Source organism: Rhinoraja longicauda, chromosome 16 (genome assembly GCF_053455715.1).
Source record: "Rhinoraja longicauda isolate Sanriku21f chromosome 16, sRhiLon1.1, whole genome shotgun sequence".
Lineage (NCBI taxonomy): Eukaryota > Metazoa > Chordata > Chondrichthyes > Rajiformes > Arhynchobatidae > Rhinoraja > Rhinoraja longicauda.
This window is the reverse complement of record NC_135968.1, coordinates 36,271,234-36,290,423: the sequence shown is the minus strand read 5'-3', so window position 1 is coordinate 36,290,423 and position 19,190 is coordinate 36,271,234. Positions and strand designations below refer to the sequence as shown.

Genomic DNA, 19,190 nt, shown 5'->3' with positions numbered 1-19,190 from the left:
TCCCCAGTGTTCTTTAGGAGAGAAAATCTGCTCAGCCCTGGTCCAGACCAAAGCAATTTACCACAAACGACCAAGTCACTGGGTATCTTTAAAGCAGAGACTGATAGGCTTTTGATTAGTAAGGGCAACGAAGGTTACAGTGAGAAGTTAGGAGAATCTGGTTGAGAGGGCTAAAATAGATCAGCCATGATCGAATGGTGGAGGAGATCCAATGGGCCGAATGGCCTAATTCTGTTCCGATTTCTTATGCCATATGATATATCCTAGGAAGTCACACCTCTAACAAACTGGAAAACCTAACACCAGACCATCAAGCAATGACCTAGATATTGTACTCAAACATAATAAAAAAGCACATTCAGCACAATTGAGCGAGCTCCAAAACTCTGGATGCTTCGTGTCAAAACAGGAAGAGCTGACCTACTGATCATGGCTAAATAAAATTAATCTCTCAGAATCGTATCCAGCAGTGATCCTCTCAAAACACACGGTTTTCCTTTGAGTCACAAGTCCCTGCTTCACATTTTGATGTGTGCCTCTATCATTGCTTGAATTGTACAGTTTCAGAATAGGGCCAGCAATGTAAATCAAGGTCACCATAATGCTTTGGGTGCTTTCAGCTGCAGAAAAATGTTCTTCACAATTCAAACCTCACATAAGGGGTTGCTAAGAACACAGTGTTTGTTATGCGATTTCTGAGATTTTACATCCTGTGTGATTTTGCAAAAAAAAAAGGAAATCCCCTGCACATTAACACTATCCTACACACACTAGGGACAATTTTTACATTTACCCAGTCAATTAACCTACATACCTGTACGTCTTTGGAGTGTGGGAGGAAACCGAAGAAAACCCACGCAGGTCACGGGGAGAACGTACAAACTCCGTACAGACGGCGCCCGTAGTCAGGATCGAACCTGAGTCTCTGGCGCTGCATTCGCTGTAAGGCAGCAACTCTACCGCTGCGCCACCGTGTCGCCATAGCCTGAGACCACCCTCCTCACTATCAACAACATCACAAAGTGTTGTGTCATCTGAAAATGTACTGATCATCGGGCGGCATGATGGCACAGCAGTAGAGTTGCTGCCTCACTGCGCCAGAGATCCGGGTTCAACCCTAACTACGGGAGTTTGTACGTTCTCCCCTAACCACGTGGGATTTCCCCGGGTACTCTGATTTCCTCCCACATTCCAAAGACATACAGGTTTGTAGGTTAACTGGCTTTGGTGAAAAATTGTCCCTAATGTGTAGAATAGAGCTAGTGTTTGGGGATCGCTGGTCAGCACGAACTCGGTGGGCCGAAGGGCCTGCTTCCGCGCTGTATCTCTAAAACTAAATTGACCCCCAAGACTGGATAGGACAGGTTTGGAGGGATATGGACCTAATGCGGGCAGGTGGAACTAGTGTCGCTGGAACATGTTGGCCTGTGTGGGCAAGTTGGGCCAAAAGGCCAATGTCCACGCTATATCACTCCATGACTCCATGACTGCTCTACCACTCTACAAAACCATGGTTGATCCTCAACCTCTATACCATTTCCCTGCCCCATCTCCATATCTCTCGATCTCTTGAATTCCACAAATACAAGGGAGATGCTATAATTTTGTTGAGCCTCTCAAGCCATTCAAAAGCGTGGCTGAGCCTGTGGTTCCTGCATCAGTAGTAACAGGGACCATCAGCAGAAGCAAAGGATGAGAATCACAATGGCCCATTGAGCTCTGTGGGGAATTCCCCTGTGCAGCAGGATCCAGGAACACCATGCAGGGCAAGCTGGTTGAGTTGGCAGACACCTACAAACAGGCACTCAAATAAATAATTCCCAAACTACTTTTACTAAGAAAAGCCCATAATACTGTCAGTTATGGAGAGAATTGCTGTGGGCCTCGGTGCTAATGGGAATGGAGATGGGGCTGTATAAAGCCATCCACAATTAGCCTGTCCATAATCTGAAACTTATTATTGGCAAACAGCACTGACAACCTGACAGTCCTGGTTCAGTGTGAAGAAGGTGCCAGGCTCAGCACTTGACATTCATAAAAATGAAGAACCAGTCTATTGTTTGCTAAACACAAGACATTAAGTTACTTCTCAGCCAATAAACTGGTTTAAAGATCAATGTCTGCTACTTGTGGAGTTGGACAATAAAAACAACTAATTAATATTTTGTCACAGTCATACAGCATGGAAACAGGCCTATTAAACCTGAGCCTGTGCTGGCATTTACACTAATCTCCACATTCTTTGCACTTCTTACAACATCCCCACTCCCTCTCCCACCCTCCCTCCAGAGTCAATCACTTCCAGGTTAACCGACCAAATTACATGTCTTTGGGAAATTGGAGGACAACCACCTGGTCACAGAGTAAGAGAACTCACACACACAGCACCAAGGTCAGGATCTAAACTGGGTTGCTGGAACATTGAGGCAGCAGCTTCGCTAACTGCGTCACTGAGTGTGTCTCTGCCATGTCTGAACTGCTGAGTGGATGACCCATCTCAGCCTACCTCCTGAGAACCCCATCATCATGGAAGTCAGTCTTCAGCCAACTCAATGTACTTCAAGTGATGTCGGGCACAGTTAGGTGTAACTGATCCTGCAATGACAATGAGCTCAGACAACATCAAGGTTGAAGAGCTGAAAACCTGCTTATGAACCAGCCACACCTCTGGACCAGCACCTGCAATACATCAGCAAAATTGTCCAGGTGTGTCCAGACTATAAAAAGGCTACATTGATTCCTCCCAGTCAGCTCAATAAGACATTTCAGTCATTAGAAAATAGATCAAAATTGTTGTCAACCGTGCTATCGAGTCCCTACGGTTCACGAATCAGCACAATGATGCATACGTTGGATTTTGCCAGCAACATTCATCTAGCAGACCTCACTACAGACTGGTGCAAACGTTAACTAAAGAGTTTACTTGCAGAAAGAGAGGTGATAGTACCTACCTTTGACATCAACGCAGTCAGGTTTAGCTTCGAGTTGTATTAATAAAGATGAAGTCAATGAGGACAAGTGGGACAGTATCAGATTTAGCACAAAGGAGGCTAGTTGGAGACTACTTGTCTCAACCCCAGGGCATTGCTGCAAGAGTTCTTGGGCCCATCCAAGCACACCAACGTCATCAATACTGTCCCTTCATTCTAAAGTTATGAGAGGGATGCTCCTTGGTTATTGATTAATGTATTCCGCATGTAATTCTTTGGACATTTACTGCGGGGTGGCACAGTGGCGCAGCAGTAGTGTTGCTGCCTTACAGTGCCAGAGACCCAGGTTCGATCCCTACTATGGATGCTATCTGTACGGAGTTTGTACATTCTCCCTGTGACCGCATGGGTTTTCCCCGGATGCTCCGGTTTCCTGCCACGCTCCAAAGGCGTACAGGTTTGTAGGTTAATTGGCTTCTGTAAATTGTAAATTCGCCCTAGAGTGTAGGGTAGTGATAGTGATAGTGATTTGCTGGAGGGCGTGAACTTGGTGAGCCGATGTGCCTGTTTCCACATTGTCTCTCTGAAGTCTAACGTGTAAAGTCTAAAGTCTAAAGCTTATTCCTCAATTAATAGAGAACTAGGTCATTGCAGAAGGACACATAAGATTCAGCAGCCCACCAATTGGGTTGCATCAATTTTGGTAAACATTCACTCCCTACATGAGTGGTACAACATGACTTCAGTATGCATTGCCCAAAAAGAGTGTTGTAGCAACTCAATACAAATCGTTTGACAATAAATCAACCCATGCCTTCAGCAGCATCAGATCCTGTGGCTAGAATCATGCCCTCTTCCAAGTTACACATCGCCATCACTTAGTATAGTTTAGTTTAGAGATACAACATGGAAACAGGCCATTCGGCCCACCAAATCCATGCCGAACAATGATCCCCATACACTAGTACTATCCTACACACCCGGGACAATTTACAATTTTTACCAAAGCCAGTTAACCTACAAATCTGTACATCTTTGGAGCGTGGGAGAAAACCGGAGCACCCAGAAAAAACCCACGCGATCCCAGGAAGATTGTACAAACACCATGCAGACAAGACCCATAGTCAGGATCGAACGTGGGTCTCTCCTACGCTGTAAGGCAGCAACTCTATCGCTGCGCCACACTCCACCTACAGATACAATATTCATATCTTTACTTTCACAAGTCTAAATCCTGGAAATCTCTGTCCCCAGTGTTGGGTGTAGTACCACCAAATAATGTGCAATTCACCATCATAGCCAAATTAATGCTGTCCTATGAATAAGCAATTACATAAATGTGAGCATGAACAGCTGCTGATTATTTGCTTATTAATGAGAACATTTCTTTCCACTAAAGTCCACATTTCCCATTCCATTTAGATAAAACCTTCTGATGTTCTCTCTCTGACATTAACGTCAACAGAGACAATCCTCAATTTTTAGCAAATGCCTTAAACTCTTGGCAAATAATAAGAAAACAAGCAATGTAAACAATTAGGGATAATTGAGATGTTGCACATCAGCCGCTGAAAGAGAAATCTTAAGAAGAATAACCAATTCCAAATGACCTTTGAACATTTTCAGACCAAAGTATATTACAGAAAATCTTGCCAAAGCTATCTGTTCTTTGCAATGCTAAAATATCCAAAGAACATTTTCAGCTTGCTGTCTGTCATTACCAACTCAATTCCAATAAGTTCATTTTAAACCCCACTGAGAAAAATGGTCCGTATAAATTTAAAAGTATCTCACTTCCTTACAGGACATTTAGGCAAGTACAAGCTTTGCAAAGAAAGAAAATTAATTCACAAATCTTGATCCTGCTATTTATATATTTAACCTATTCAAAAACAGCAATGGCTCTCATTTACATACATTAAAATATTATTTTAAACTAAAACAGAATGCCAAGCTCTTACCACAGTGAACGTGTGGAACAAAGAACAACATGTCACAGGGTGGAAAACAAACCAGGACCTATCGTTTCCGCGGTCCGATTGTCTATGAATAGGTTCTCAGAATGCAAACACAAGCAGAGTTTAGTATCTTCCTGCCGCTCCGTTACCTCATGCATATTTCCTCAAGTGTTGCCACTCTTGACTGAGCATATTGGTCGGTGGACTGCCCACATAATTCATTTAGTCACTGCTCATTAGAAAAGATGCAGGCCAGTCGATGAATGTACATACGCAGAAGTTACATTTGCAAGAAGTAATTCTGGACAGGCAATCAAATCCCACGTCGGCATGCACTTAGACTACAGTAAAAAACTTTGCTATTCAAATGCACCGAAAACCAGAACAGTTATGCTGTTTTATAATTACTGTCACTTTCCTCCAGTCTTCGATCAGCCCAAAATTGTTGAAAAGACTAACACGATGGTCTTTATTTCCACTGCCTGTTTCGAACAAAAACAAACCGTATTCCGGCGATATTTAAAAAACATGAATCAGAGGATGAATTTAAAAAAGCACAAAAATGAAAAAGGAATCACGGTGTAATCAATGAGATCCACAGGAACAAACTGGACATCAATATACCGTGCCTTCAGGCACTCATTAGGCAAAGCAAGTTCTGTAATATTCTTGAGTGTCTGCTGACCCCATTATGTACTTCAGTCAAAAACTGCATCAGTCTTAAGTGGACTGTGGTAGATTGCTGGTTTAAAAAAAATGATTTATCATATCATATCATATATATACAGCCGGAAACAGGCCTTTTCGGCCCTCCAAGTCCGCGCCGCCCAGCGATCCCCGTACATTAACACTATCCTACACCCACTAGGGACAATTTTTACATTTACCCAGCCAATTAACCTACATACCTGTACGTCTTTGGAGTGTGGGAGGAAACCAAAGATCTCGGAGAAAACCCACGCAGGTCACGGGGAGAACGTACAAACTCCTTACAGTGCAGCACCCGTAGTCAGGATCGAACCTGAGTCTCCGGCGCTGCATTCGCTGTAAAGCAGCAACTCTACCGCTGCGCCACCGTGCCGCTTTAACAACATTGCATTTGTGGAGTTGGGAAAACTGGAAGTGCCTTTTTAAAAGACAATGGAGGGCCATTGCATTCACAATTGTTATCATCTGTGAACTTATCCGAGGTTTATAGACAATAGACAATAGACAATAGGTGCAGGAATAGGCCATTCGGCCCTACGAGCCAGCACCGCCATTCAATGTGATCATGGCTGATCATTCTCAATCAGTACCCCGTTCCTGCTTTCTCCCCATACCCCCTGACTCCACTATCCTTAAGAGCTCTATCTAGCTCTCTCTTGAATGCATTCAGAGAATTGGCCTCCACTGCCTTCTGAGGCAGAGACTGATACTGCATGCTTGCTTACACCAGTTCCTCTTTTGCACGATCACCAAATATGCCCCAGGGATACAATTTAATAAGGTGCATCTCACCACCACACTAGAAAGCCACAGCACCTGATCTAGCATCGTACTACATACCCTTACTGGATAGCCTGAGCTCACTTTAGCTGCACACTTTAGCTCTCCTCATTTTTAAGGTAGAGATAGATAGTATTGATTATTACGGGTGTCGGGGGTTATGGGGAGAAGGCAGGAGAGGTTAAGAGGGAAGAATAGATCAGCCATGTTTGAATGGCGGAGCAGACTTGATGGGCCGAATGGCCTAATTCTTCTCCTATCACTTATGAACTCATTGGAGTTTTTACCCTGTGATTGAACTCGCTCCTCTTGTGCTCCTCTCCACCCTCACTGGATTTACCCTGTGCCTGAGCTCCCCTGCACACCCTCTCCACTTCACTGGATTTATGCATGGCCAGAGCTCCTCTCGTCTACCCTCATTGTGCTAACCACATTTACTATAGCACATCCTTGCCACCCGTCCAAAGACATATGCCCCCAGGTTCACCACCTTCAGGACATCCCCAGTAACCCTCACAGGTGTACGAGAAGATTATTTCTGGGGTTTGTGGCTCAGATTAGCACCTTTGGTATCAGCAAGCTGCTTAGTGTCAGCCAACAGGCACTTCAGTTCACCAATACAATGAAAAGATGATTTAATTCCATATTGTCGAGGAATCTCACACTTACAGTGACTTCTCCAAAACTGAATCCTCGAATCGTCACTCATAGACCACAATCAGATAGGTGTCAAAGTATTCCCCACCATAATTCTCAACGATCCCGCAAGGATATGTTCCCAGCACCTTACACCTTACTACACTTGGGTGACATTTCGAGTTGAGACCCTTCTTCAGTCTGAACCTTACCTCGAGCAAAACCTCAACAATTGGGTTCTCATCCTGGAGTACAAAACCTTTCATTGGCATATTTCAGATATTTTTGCAAGTCCTGCTCACAATCCAGCCTTCCAGAACTTTAATTACCACCTTACTAGTTTGGAGATACAGGCCCTTCGGCCCATCAAACCTACACTGACCAGCATTTCCCTTACACTAACATTATCCTACACGCACACGCTAGGGACAATTTACAAATTTACCGAAGCCAATTAACCTACAAACTTGCATGTGCTTGGAGTGTGGGAGGAAAGAAGAGCACCCGGAAAGAAATCCACGCAGATCATGCGGTGGACGTACAAACTCTATACAGGCAGCACCAGTAGTCAGGATTAAACCTAAGGCAGCAACTCTACCACTGTGCCGCCGTGCTGACACCTGCACCTTCCCGCTCAGTTTTATTGGGCATCTCTGACTTATTGTGCCTCTCCAATAATGTTTGTATCTACAGTTGTCCAACCCTTGGCAAGGCATGAATAAACGTTGCCTGCAACAAAGGCCAGAGAGCAAAGCAAAGGCTTCATGGTAATAAGCAGCACCTCAAACTGATTATATCTTCAATTTGAGTAGCTGCTTACTCAAGTGGTGTTGCTCATATATCACCAACGAAATGGAATTGTGATACTTGATTAGAACAGGAAAGTTTGCCTTTCTCTGAGAGGCAGACCACTTCATATTCAGTCACCGCTTCATCTTGTCAGCAATATTTTTCCAAGTAACCTTTGTTCCAAATGGTGATAAGTTCTTGGCATCCTAAATTGTCACACCTTCTTGACCCGGGCCTCGCTGAATCACTTCCAGGATTTTTCTAGTGAAATATCCCACCGTAAACCTTGAGAAATGTGTAGCTATCCACATGTGAGAAAAGCCACCCCCCCCCCCCCACTCCCAAGAAATGCTGACAAATTATAAAGAATTCCTATTGTGCAAATTTGAGAAGAAAGGAAGGTTTCTTTTGAATTTAAGGGGGAAAAAGTCCTACTTTTAATATGTAGAACAAGCAGAAAGCCTAGAAGACTACTACTGAGGTATTCACCAGGATCTTTAACCTGTCATTATCTCTGGCTACGGTCCCCAAGTGCCTGAAGTCGGCTATCATAGTTCCGGTGCCGAAAAAAGCAAAGATCTCCAACCTGAACGACTACCGCCCGGTTGCCCTAACGCCGATTGTCATGAAGTGCTTTGAGAGGCTAGTCCTCTCACACATCAAATCCAGCATCCCTGACTCACTGGACCCACATCAATTTGCATACAGGGCAAATAGATCTACAGAGGACGCCATCTCTCTGGCTCTTCACACTGTCCTGACTCACCTAGAGAGACAGGGCACGTACGTGAGGATGCTATTCATAGACTATAGCTCCGCCTTCAACACGGTCATCCCCACCAAGCTCATCACCAAACTCCACCAGCTAGGCCTTAGCTCGTCATTATGTGACTGGATCCTGGACTTCCTGCTGGAACGACCGCAGGCAGTGAGAATGGGCCCGCACCTGTCCTCCACTATCACCCTGAGTACCGGCACACCACAGGGCTGTGTTCTGAGCCCCATGCTCTACTCCCTCTTCACACACGACTGTGTTCCTGCATTCGACACCAACACCATTGTCAAGTTTGCAGATGACACAACGGTGATCGGGCTGATCACCAACGGGGATGAAACAAACTATAGAGCGGAGGTGCAGAACCTGGCGGACTGGTGCTCGGATAACAACCTGTCCCTAAATACCACCAAGACCAAGGAGCTGATCATCAACTTCCGTAGGTCACATAACGGGGAATATGCCCCGATCTCTATCAATGGGGTCAGTGTGGAGAGAGTGTCCAGCTTCAAGTTTCTGGGCACTCACATTTCGGAGGACCTAACATGGTCCAATAACACTGCTGCGCTGGTCAAGAAGGCACAACAAAGACTGTTCTACTTAAGAACACTGAAAAAGTCTGGTCTACCCCAACAGCTGCTGACGACCTTCTACCGCTGCACCATAGAGAGCATCCTAACGCATGGAATCCCTGTGTGGTACCTCAGCTGCACGGAGGCAGAAAGGAAAGCTCTACAGCGGGTAGTCCATAGAGCTCAGAGGGCCATCGGAACACAGCTACCAGACTTGGAGGGCATCTACAACACACGATGCCTCAGAAAAGCCACCAGCATCCACAAAGACTCTTCACACCCCTGCAACAGTCTGTTCGAACTCCTTCCATCGGGCAGACGATACAAGGCCTTCTATGCCCGCACCTCCAGACTCAGGAACAGCTTCATCCCCAGGGCCATAGCTGCTATGAACCGGTCCTGCTGAGCCGGATGGCCACAACGCATAGATCAACTTGCACTTTACCCTGTCCAAAACTGTTATAACTGTTCGTTTCGTTGGGTTGCTGCTGTCTAAATTACCTAAATTAGTGCATCGTATGGGAGGCGCATTCCCAATCTCGTTGTACCCCTGGGTACAATGACAATAAAGATATATTGTATTGTATTGTATTGTATTGTAATTATAAATACTGTTGGGAATGTCATGTGCTGCAGATATGATTTTAAATAGTTTTGAAAAGTGGGCTACATTTTGTAGGTAAAAATAAATGGAAGTCCTGAGGCATTAACCTTTTCATCAGAAGGTTGTGCTTATTGAAACTGGCAGTGAGTTCAGGGTGGTCTGCTGATTTACCCTGAAACAGAATTGCTCCAGCAACTAGAGTACTCTTGTTAGTCACTGTCATTTCTGCGATATGAAGCTAGGTAAATTGAGAAAAGAAAATCTCAACAACATTTTATATTATACTCCTCCACACTGATGATGTTTGCAATGCCTTTACCTGTCAGATAAAACTGTTGTGGGTTTACTGAACTAAAATGGTCCCATAGATAAGGCATGGGGATAGAATAACTATAAATACCTTAGATAATTCCCATCATTAATGTATTAATCATCCCGAGGGCTTTCACAAATGTATTATCAGACAATATCAAATGCCAAACCCTATATGAATATATCAAGTGTGTAGGATGAAACTGCAGATGCTGGCTTAAATCGATGATAGACACAAAATGCTGGAGTAACTCAGCAGGACAAGTAGCTTCTCCGGGGAGAAGGAATGGGTGACGTTTCTGGTTGAGACCCTTCTTCAGACAAGACAGGTGACCAAAAGCATGAGCAAACAACTGGTTATCAATTAACTTCCTAAAAGAAGACAAAAAGATAGAAGGCAAAGAGGCTGAAGAGGGAATTCTGGACTTAACTGGAGTTTTAGGTTAATGGGAAAAGGTTGAACGGTAGGCATTGTGTCGTGTAACAAGCTCACAGTTAGGCCCATGTATTTTGCCACATACAGCATAGGAAAGACCCGCACCACATGGAGGGGCCATAATTGTGAAGTTTGCTATCAATCTCAAAATAGTAATTGTGGTTGATGATGGGGAAGAGAGGCCAAAGGGTAAATTAGTGGACTTATTAGATGTACGTATAGATGGAGAAAAGACAATAGATATTGAATAAATGGAGATGTAATAAGCCGACAGAATATACAATATGGTAAGAACAGTAAAGCCCAGACATATGATGTTGAGCATGCTCGAGCAATTTAAACACATTCAGGCCACACGTGGAGTTCTTTGTACACTTGTGGCCACCACACAATGAGAAGGAGCCTGGAATGCACCATCTGAAAGGGCAATGGAGAGACACGCACTCTTCATAGTTCAAAGACACATGGATCAGCAAATGCAGGTCTATGGATGAAGAACTGTGGAATGGCAGTGAGCTCAGTAGCTTTATTTTTGTCTGAAAGGAAATATGATGAGCGAAATGTCCTCGTTTTGCACTGTAGATTTATGTGATTCTAAAATTTACAGAGCTTAGCTGAGTTATCTCCAGCAGAGTCATGAGTTTTGAACTTTAAAGTCAATAGGTGTACACGATTGTGATAATTCTGGCAAACTCTGAGGAGGTTACTGCTGAGTAAACATTTATTAGCAGCCTGATTAGCAGCCTAAGCCTGTGGTTATTTCTGGAAGTCACTGGAGGTCTACTGCAGACTGACACTTCTCTCAAATTCTTTGCCAGATATTTTATCAACACTAGATGGGATGAAACATGTTGATTGTGACCAATCAGATAGATCATGGTCTGAGACACATTCTCACTTTCATTCCATTATTCCTGACGTCTTTACACAAGAACGTTCTTTCAACATCATGTTTGCAAATTTTAATTGTCCTCCCATTTTTTCCCACTAATCTTTCTTCTAAAGTCTCTCTTTATTGGCCTAACATGTTTGTATTTACCCTATTTATTTCCTTTGTAATTTAAGACTTTGATTAGATTTCTACTCAATCTTTTAAAATCAGCATTATTTAATAATTATAACAGACATCATATTACAGGAGATACAAAAGTTAGATTTTCTGAAACTGTTCCGCAGCAACATAGAGAGAATTCCAAGCTAGGTTATCAGATGGCTTTGCCAATGCAAGATTTACTGATTGGGATTATAAAATGACTCAGTTAGGTGGTCGCAGGAAATTATCGGAAAATATATTATAAACATAGAAAATAGGTGCAGGAGGAAGCTATTCGGCCCTTCGAGCCAGCACCACCATTCATTGTGATCATGGCTGATCATTCACAATCAGTAACCTGTGCCCAACTTCTCCCCATATCTCTTGATTCCACTAGCCCCCAGAGCTCTATCCAACTCTCTCTCAAATTCATCCAGTGATTTGGCCTCCACTGCCCTCTGTGGCAGAGAATTCCACAAATTCACAACTCTCTGGGTGAAAAAGTTCCTTCTCACCTCAGTTTTAAATGATCTCCCCTTTATTCTAAGATTGTGATCCCTGGTTCTGGACTCCCCCAACATTAGGAACATCTAGCTTGTCCAGTCCTTTTTATAATTTTATATGTCTATATAAGATTCCCTCTCATCCTTCTAAACTCCAGTGAATACAAGCCTAGTCTTTTCAATCTTTCATCATATGACAGTCCCGCCATCCCAAGGATCAATCTCGTGAACCTACGCTGCACTGCCTCAATTACAAGGATGTCCTTCCTCAAATTAGGAGACCAAAACTGTACACAATACTCCAGATGTGGTCTTACCAGGGCCCTCTTTACTCCTATACTGAAATCCTCTTGTTATGAAGGCTGATCACTGAATCACTGATATGACTGAAACCCAAGAGTAGACCTGTCTTTTTATACAAACATTTACAAACAAAGACAAACATTTTAACTAATTTGGTTGACATCAGTTCATCTGATCATTTTTGTGCAAAATGATGGAACAACAAAAGTATGTTACAGGATTGGAGACGGCATTGAAAATATTTGCTTTGAATGTACTGGTTTGCTCAAAGGCAAATTAAACAATCAGAACCTTAATTGTTAATAAGAAAATGGCATACATTCTGATCATACTGTGACATCCTACTGAAATGTCTGACTTATTACTCTGGCTGGCCCCACCAATCTAATTTAGATCACAGCCACGATATAGCTCAAATTGGCAGACACTACAAACCTCTCTGTTAATGATTGAGCTATTTTGTTGTCTTCCAGTGCAGATGACTCCAGATAACAGCACATCTGATAAAAATTCAATTTTATCCAAATGCAGAGTTCCAAAGTAATTGCATATCTGCCCTAAAAACAATAACAATACAATTGTCTCCAGTAGTATAGTCCAAAATTATTATTCCAAATAATATGAAGTTTCAGAATATCAAAGGATTTTGGAGCAGCCCATATCGACTTTGTTCCTAGTCTCACAAATTCACATCCAAGATCATATTGTGCAACAGGAAGGGGAGCTGAATTTATATTTAATTGTCCCATAGGTCAAGTACATTTATTGTAACTCAGAAGTCCTTGATGCGAATAAAAGATGAATAGAACTCAAAATGTAAATCCCATTTTTTGGTACTTCAGCAAATATCCAAGTACTTGAGTACTACAGACCCTCCTGTCTTTTAGTTATGAATTGCTGTGAGAAGTGTAAGGTTTGATTTATTTTTTACACAGGATGTGGGTGTTGCTGACTCGGTCAGTATTTAATTCCCAAGTGCACCTTTGACCCGAGGGTCTTGCCAGGTCACTTCTGCGGCAATTAAAATCAGCCACCTGATGGGGTTTTGGGATGTGGATATGGATGGCAGATATCATTGAATGTAGAACATTACAGCACAGCACAGGAACAAACCCTTCGACTAACAATGTCCGTGTCAAACATGATGCCGAGTTTAACTAATCTTCTCTGCTTGCATGTGATCCATTACCTTCCATCCCTGCACACCTACGTGCCTATCTAAAAGCTTCTTAAATACCACTATCGCATCTGTCTCCTCCACAACCCCCGACAGCATTTTTCAGCAACCCACAAATCATCTGTGTGAAAAACTTATCCCACGCATCTCCTTTAAACTTTGCTCCTCTCACCTTAAAACTTTGCCCTCATACCATTGACAAATCCAACGTAGGAAGAATGCTCTGACTGTCCACTCTATCATGCCTCCCATCATTTTATATATTTCCCCGAAGGACAAGAGACCAACTATGTGTTGAAACCAGCACAGTTTTGCTGTTGCCATCTTTCCTCTTCACTTTAAATAATTATTGGAGTTTAATTTCATCGCCTGCATTGCTGAAGCCAGAACGATTGTGCAGGACCCTGTAAACTATTTCATTAACCTAATCACAAAGGAAAGTTATGGTGTAGAAAATATACAGACTCCATTTTAATGAGATAGCTTTGCCCATCATGTTTCAGATCAAACGTCAGGGGATATTTGTCCTTACTTCTATTTTCCCCTGTTTGAGTTGATTGGGTGGGCAGTAGTGGCAAGCTTTGAGGGCATGTGGGATTGAGGTCTGCATGTAGTTTGATGGATCAAATGTTTATTTTCCTTTCTATAGATTTGTGTTTTATTGCATACTCCATCCAGCCACTTGTGAAGAGCTGAGAGCACACAAAGAATTTGAATAGCATCCCATAAATTACTAAATTAACTTCACAGAACAACATTTCAAGAGAGAGTTAGATTTAGCTCTTAGGGCTAAAGGAATAAAGGGATATGGGGAAAAATCCGGAACGGGGTACTGATTTTTGGATGAGAGGGGATCAAGTGTGGCTGATATTTGGTTAGATTGGGCAGTCGGATCAGCGATCAGGAAAAGTGGTGAGTTGAGTTGCATTTCATACCAGTGAAGAGAGGGAGTGGCTGGGGTTAGTCTGAACTGTCAGACAAGTGGTTGCCCAGATTAGTCCCTGTAAATCACTCTGAAACAAACTTCATAAGAACTAGGAAAGTCCCTGTCTCCCTGGGTCACACACACATTAATGAAAATTTCACAAGTGGTACAGTGGATGCCACAACACCTGCACTGTGCACAACAAATGCACAGAGGACAAAGAAGGGATGGGGTACTGATTTTTGCAATTCTCAATTCTCAATTTTCCATCATGTCTTCTTCATCACTGAAATTGAATCCCATGCAACGAACATCCAGCATCTCGGCACCGGTACATCTCTGGCTTACGGCATTATACTGTTAAACCTAGCAAAAATTATAGTGTTCAGACTGGTTTGGAAAGATAGGCAAGAGTCAAGAGAGTTTTATTGTCATATGTCCCAAAACAGAACAATGAAATTCTTACTTGCAGCAGCACAGCAGATATGTAAACGTAGTACTCTGCAAAAACCCATAATAAACAAAAAAAAACATTCAGTGTATATATAAAAAAGAGACCAATGGACAATAGTAGTGCAAAGTCAAAAATAATGTCCTCAAGTCTACATAATGCAGAGTCTATTTGGAGGTTGGAGTGCTTAATGTGTAGTGTTATGACATACACTGATACAATGATTAATTAATTAATTAATTGATTGATTGATTGATGAATTAATTAATTAAAATCGTTAAAAACATTAGCGACGCAGTGGTGCTGGTTTCTGATGGGCACGGTGATGGACGCACCACACATCTCTATCCTCCGTACAGCTGGCAAGCTCCTCTTTTGTCTCTACATTTGCGTCTTCCATCAATGTCTTCAGCATGGTTTTTGGTCGTCCCGGGTTCCATCTTCCATAGGTGGGTTCCCACAGCACAACCTTGTTTGCTGGTATTTCTGGGCGGCGGTGGCAATGACCAGCGAACCTCATCCTTCTCGACCTGATCTTCTCGATCAGAGGTGGAATCTCCCCGTAGAGCTGGGCATTGGTGGTGTGGTCCCTCCAACTGACATTTTGAACTTTTCTGAGCATTCCGGTGTAGATACCATCGAGAAACTTGGACTGTATGATACACCATACCTGGATAGTAAGATACACCATTGTATTGCATTGTTTTGCGTTGTATTGCATTGCACTATTGGGTTGCATTGTATTAAAGGTTTCAGTCTGAATGATGGTGCAGAGCTGGATAAAATAACATGTCTTGGAACAGCAGCAGCAGCAGGCATTTGAGTGCAATGGTGCAAGCTGATCTGTAATGCTTTAATTGCCAATGATTTTAGATGAGAAACATACATGTTCCTGGATAACTCCGATGTGAAACCAGCAATTACAAAGGAGACAAAGATACCATTTACTTTGTTCGATGCTGAAATTCCAATGATTAAGTACTCTGCTCTTTGGAGCACCTGATTAAAATATCCCACGCTATATCGTTATATCACCGTCATTTTTAAAATAAAATGAGAATGAACGAAAGGAAGGCTTATTTTTTCTTCATATTATTACTGCACTAATGCATGCAGCCATTTGGATATCTCATGATGCTTTGCAATTCTGTCCCCTTGTGAATCATTAAATGCCACTGATGTAACTGCTTTGTAAACCACACTCCACGAATCTTCAACAGAAGCTGCAGCTGTGCCAGCCACAAATCTGGAAGAAGCTTCTTCACATCAGGATGCCCTTAAGATATAGGACAGGGAAGGTCGGACAGTTATTTTCATCACTTAGAAAGAATAACATCAACAATGTAAATGCACGACTGAAAGAGGTAAATGAGAGACATTGATTTTTTGCATACGAGCAAAGGACTGGTTTGCACCAGTGGCACCAGTTCATTATTATTTTCATGTGAGTTTTTCAGAAGCAAGTAATGGTACAATGAGTTGACAGATCTCCTGAACGACAAGTACACCTGTGCAAATTGTAACTGTAGTACACATTATAATAAAAGCTGAAATTGCTGAAAATACTCAGCAGGTCATGCAGCATCCAGCAAAAGAGAACCAGAGTCCTAAAGAGAGACACAAAATGCTGGAGTAACTCAGCGGGACAGGCAGCATCTCTGGATAGAAGGAATGGGTGACGTTTTGGGTCGAGACCCTTCTTCAGCCTGAGAGTCAGGGGAAAGGGAGACACAGATAAGGAAGGGTAAGGTATGAAAATGAGATATTAAAAGAGATGCAGGTCTAGGAAAATGTAGAATAGATCATTTTTAGCTATGAGAAGGTGACAACAAAGCAAACAGATATAAAATGTAATCAGGAGGACAGTCAGACTGGTCGGAGAACTGGGACGGAAGAGGGATGGAGTGTGGGAAAGCAAGGGTAACTTCAAGTTAGAGAAGTCAATATTCTTCCCCAAGCTAAGTTCTACATTTTCCTTGACCTACATCTCTTTTGATGTTTCATTTTCACACCTTATCCTTCCTCATCTCTCTGTCTCCCACTCCCCAGGCTCAGTCTGAAGAAGGTCTCGACCCAAAATGTCACCCATTCCTCCTATCCAGAGATGCTGCCTGTCCCGCTGAGTTACTCCAGCATTTTGTGTCTGTCTTCGGTGTAAACCAGCATCTGCAGGTCCTTCCTACACCTGGAGAAGAGGCAATGAGTTCAAAAAAATAGGACGTCACAGCAAAGGCAGATTGTAGCCTCGCACTGACAATTGTGTGCTTCCAGCAATGGGCAAATTTCCCTCCCCCTAACCAGGGGACTGCCTGGCCATTTCTCATGTGCCATTTCACAAGGTTAAGATCAGTGAACACAGGCCTGTGCTCTTTATGGCTCATCTGTGCAGACAGTACTTATTCAGATGGCACTAAATAAATCCATGAGTCATCAAGGATATTTATTACACTCACACTGACTCTAATACGAGCCTCGTGTCTTTAACTGAAATATCGGTGAACCTCTTTTTTACTTCAAAATTCCTAATTTTTAAATTCCTCACAAGTTAAGCTGTTTCACTTTAACGCTACATTTCTCTTCAGCTGTCACGCTCCCTGGGGAATGTCACCACAACCTGTTAAAATATGCATTAAAGACCCAAGCGTATAAATACTGCCTTTCAGAATGTGGTAAATCTATCCACAAGTAACATTTTAGATTTGTTTCACTTGCATAAATTGTTCTATTCTGCAACTTCACCAGCAATTAATTGTCAACGACTGTTTAAGTTATCTGAAGTGAATAAACCAGACAATGGACGATGTTCAACTCCAGGTGAAGTAGTAGTACGGCCAATGACAACCTTGCAGTACCGACCGAAGGGACGGACTGGCATACAGTTGCCAAGGAAACATTGGTGTCACTGGCTGTTGTACAGTGGCAGTGAGAACAGTATGTATTATTTGCAGGCAACTTACAGGACATAGCACACGTACTGAATAAAATAAAAATGCAAATCGAGAGTCGTGCTTTGAATCGCAACCTGAATTGTAGAGACATTTAAGAACAAATTATACTCTGTAACAGAATCTTATAGCGGGCCAGTGTTGGGTGATTATTGTCCATGGGACGATTTCTGATTTTGGTCCCATGGATGGGCATGTTTTAAGTGTTGTCCGCACATACATACCTAGGTTTTCCATTAACTTCAGACTTTGTGTTCTGTCCCATTAGCCCTTGGCAGCGCAATTTTTTTTACAGATTCCCGTTTAGTGCACAAATTTAAGATCCATCCCAGAACTGGCTTTGTGCAAACACAGTTCTGTGGTACCAGCAGGAAATCACAACTTTGGCCGGCAAAGCCTTAAACCGTCTTTGGTGCTTATTTTCTCTCCAACTTTGTCAAAGATGCTGATTCTTGCAGGGTAGTGATATCATGACTGCTAAGAGGCCTTGTATCCAAATAGTAGCAGGTTATTTGATGGGGGGCACTGCAGACTAAAAATAATTCTGGCCCCATCTGGTCTGGTCAATGAGTGAAGGGGAACAGTCAGGGAGTGAGAACATAGGCAAAACAATATAGACCAAAGAATGTATGAGTAGCAAAGTGTGGAGCAGGAGGAGATTTAGACTTTAGACTTTGGAGATATAGCGCGGAAACAAGTCCTTCAGCTCTCCGAGTCCACGCCGACCAGAGATTACCCCGTACACTAGCACTATCCTACACATGAGGGAATTTACAATTTTACCAAAGCCAATTAACCTAGAAACCTGTACGTCTTTGGAGTGTGGGAGGAGACCGGAGCACCCGGAGAAAACCCACGTGGTCACGGGAAGAAATACAAATTCTGTACAGACAGCACCCGTGGTCAGGATCGATCTCGGGTGTCTGGCGCTGCAAGGCAGCAAGTCTACTGCTGCGTTATTACAGGTTGATATTATCTCGTCTGAGTACTGTCGCATTCAACAGCACACCCAGCCGAAGATTATGGGTTAACCAAGGGCAGTGCAGAGTTCAGGAAGCCAACTGACACAATTTTTTCTCACAGCAATTACTAGTGGACAATAAATTATACCATTGACAGCAACACCCAAATCACAAGAATGAATGTATTTTTTAAAAGGAAACTTTAAATTGTTTCTGGCATAATGGAAAATATCTCCGTATATCTTAGTTTAATCTGAAGTCCACGTGCTAAATTACTGCCAGTTTTCCACATTTAGCAAGAATTTCGGTAAATCTGGAAAATCCTCAACAAAAATAGAATATTACAAATACAAGATTTTAAAATGCTTTCTGCTTCAATAAGAGAAGGCAG

The 19,190-nt window shown here is 42.7% G+C and overlaps 1 protein-coding gene across 3 annotated transcripts in view; it reads right to left on the bottom strand.

The window, feature by feature from the left end:
- Positions 1-19,190, bottom strand: part of ptprea (protein tyrosine phosphatase receptor type Ea) — a 250,125-nt gene that overhangs the window by 96,867 nt on the left and 134,068 nt on the right. Inside the window, exon 1 of one of the 3 annotated variants that reach the window (XM_078413640.1) lies at positions 4,892-4,992. The exons of the other annotated variants lie outside the window; for them this stretch is intronic. The gene's annotated coding sequence lies outside the window, so the exon portion shown is untranslated. Of the gene's footprint in view, positions 1-4,891; positions 4,993-19,190 lie in introns of those variants that run through there. 3 annotated transcript variants of the gene reach the window in all.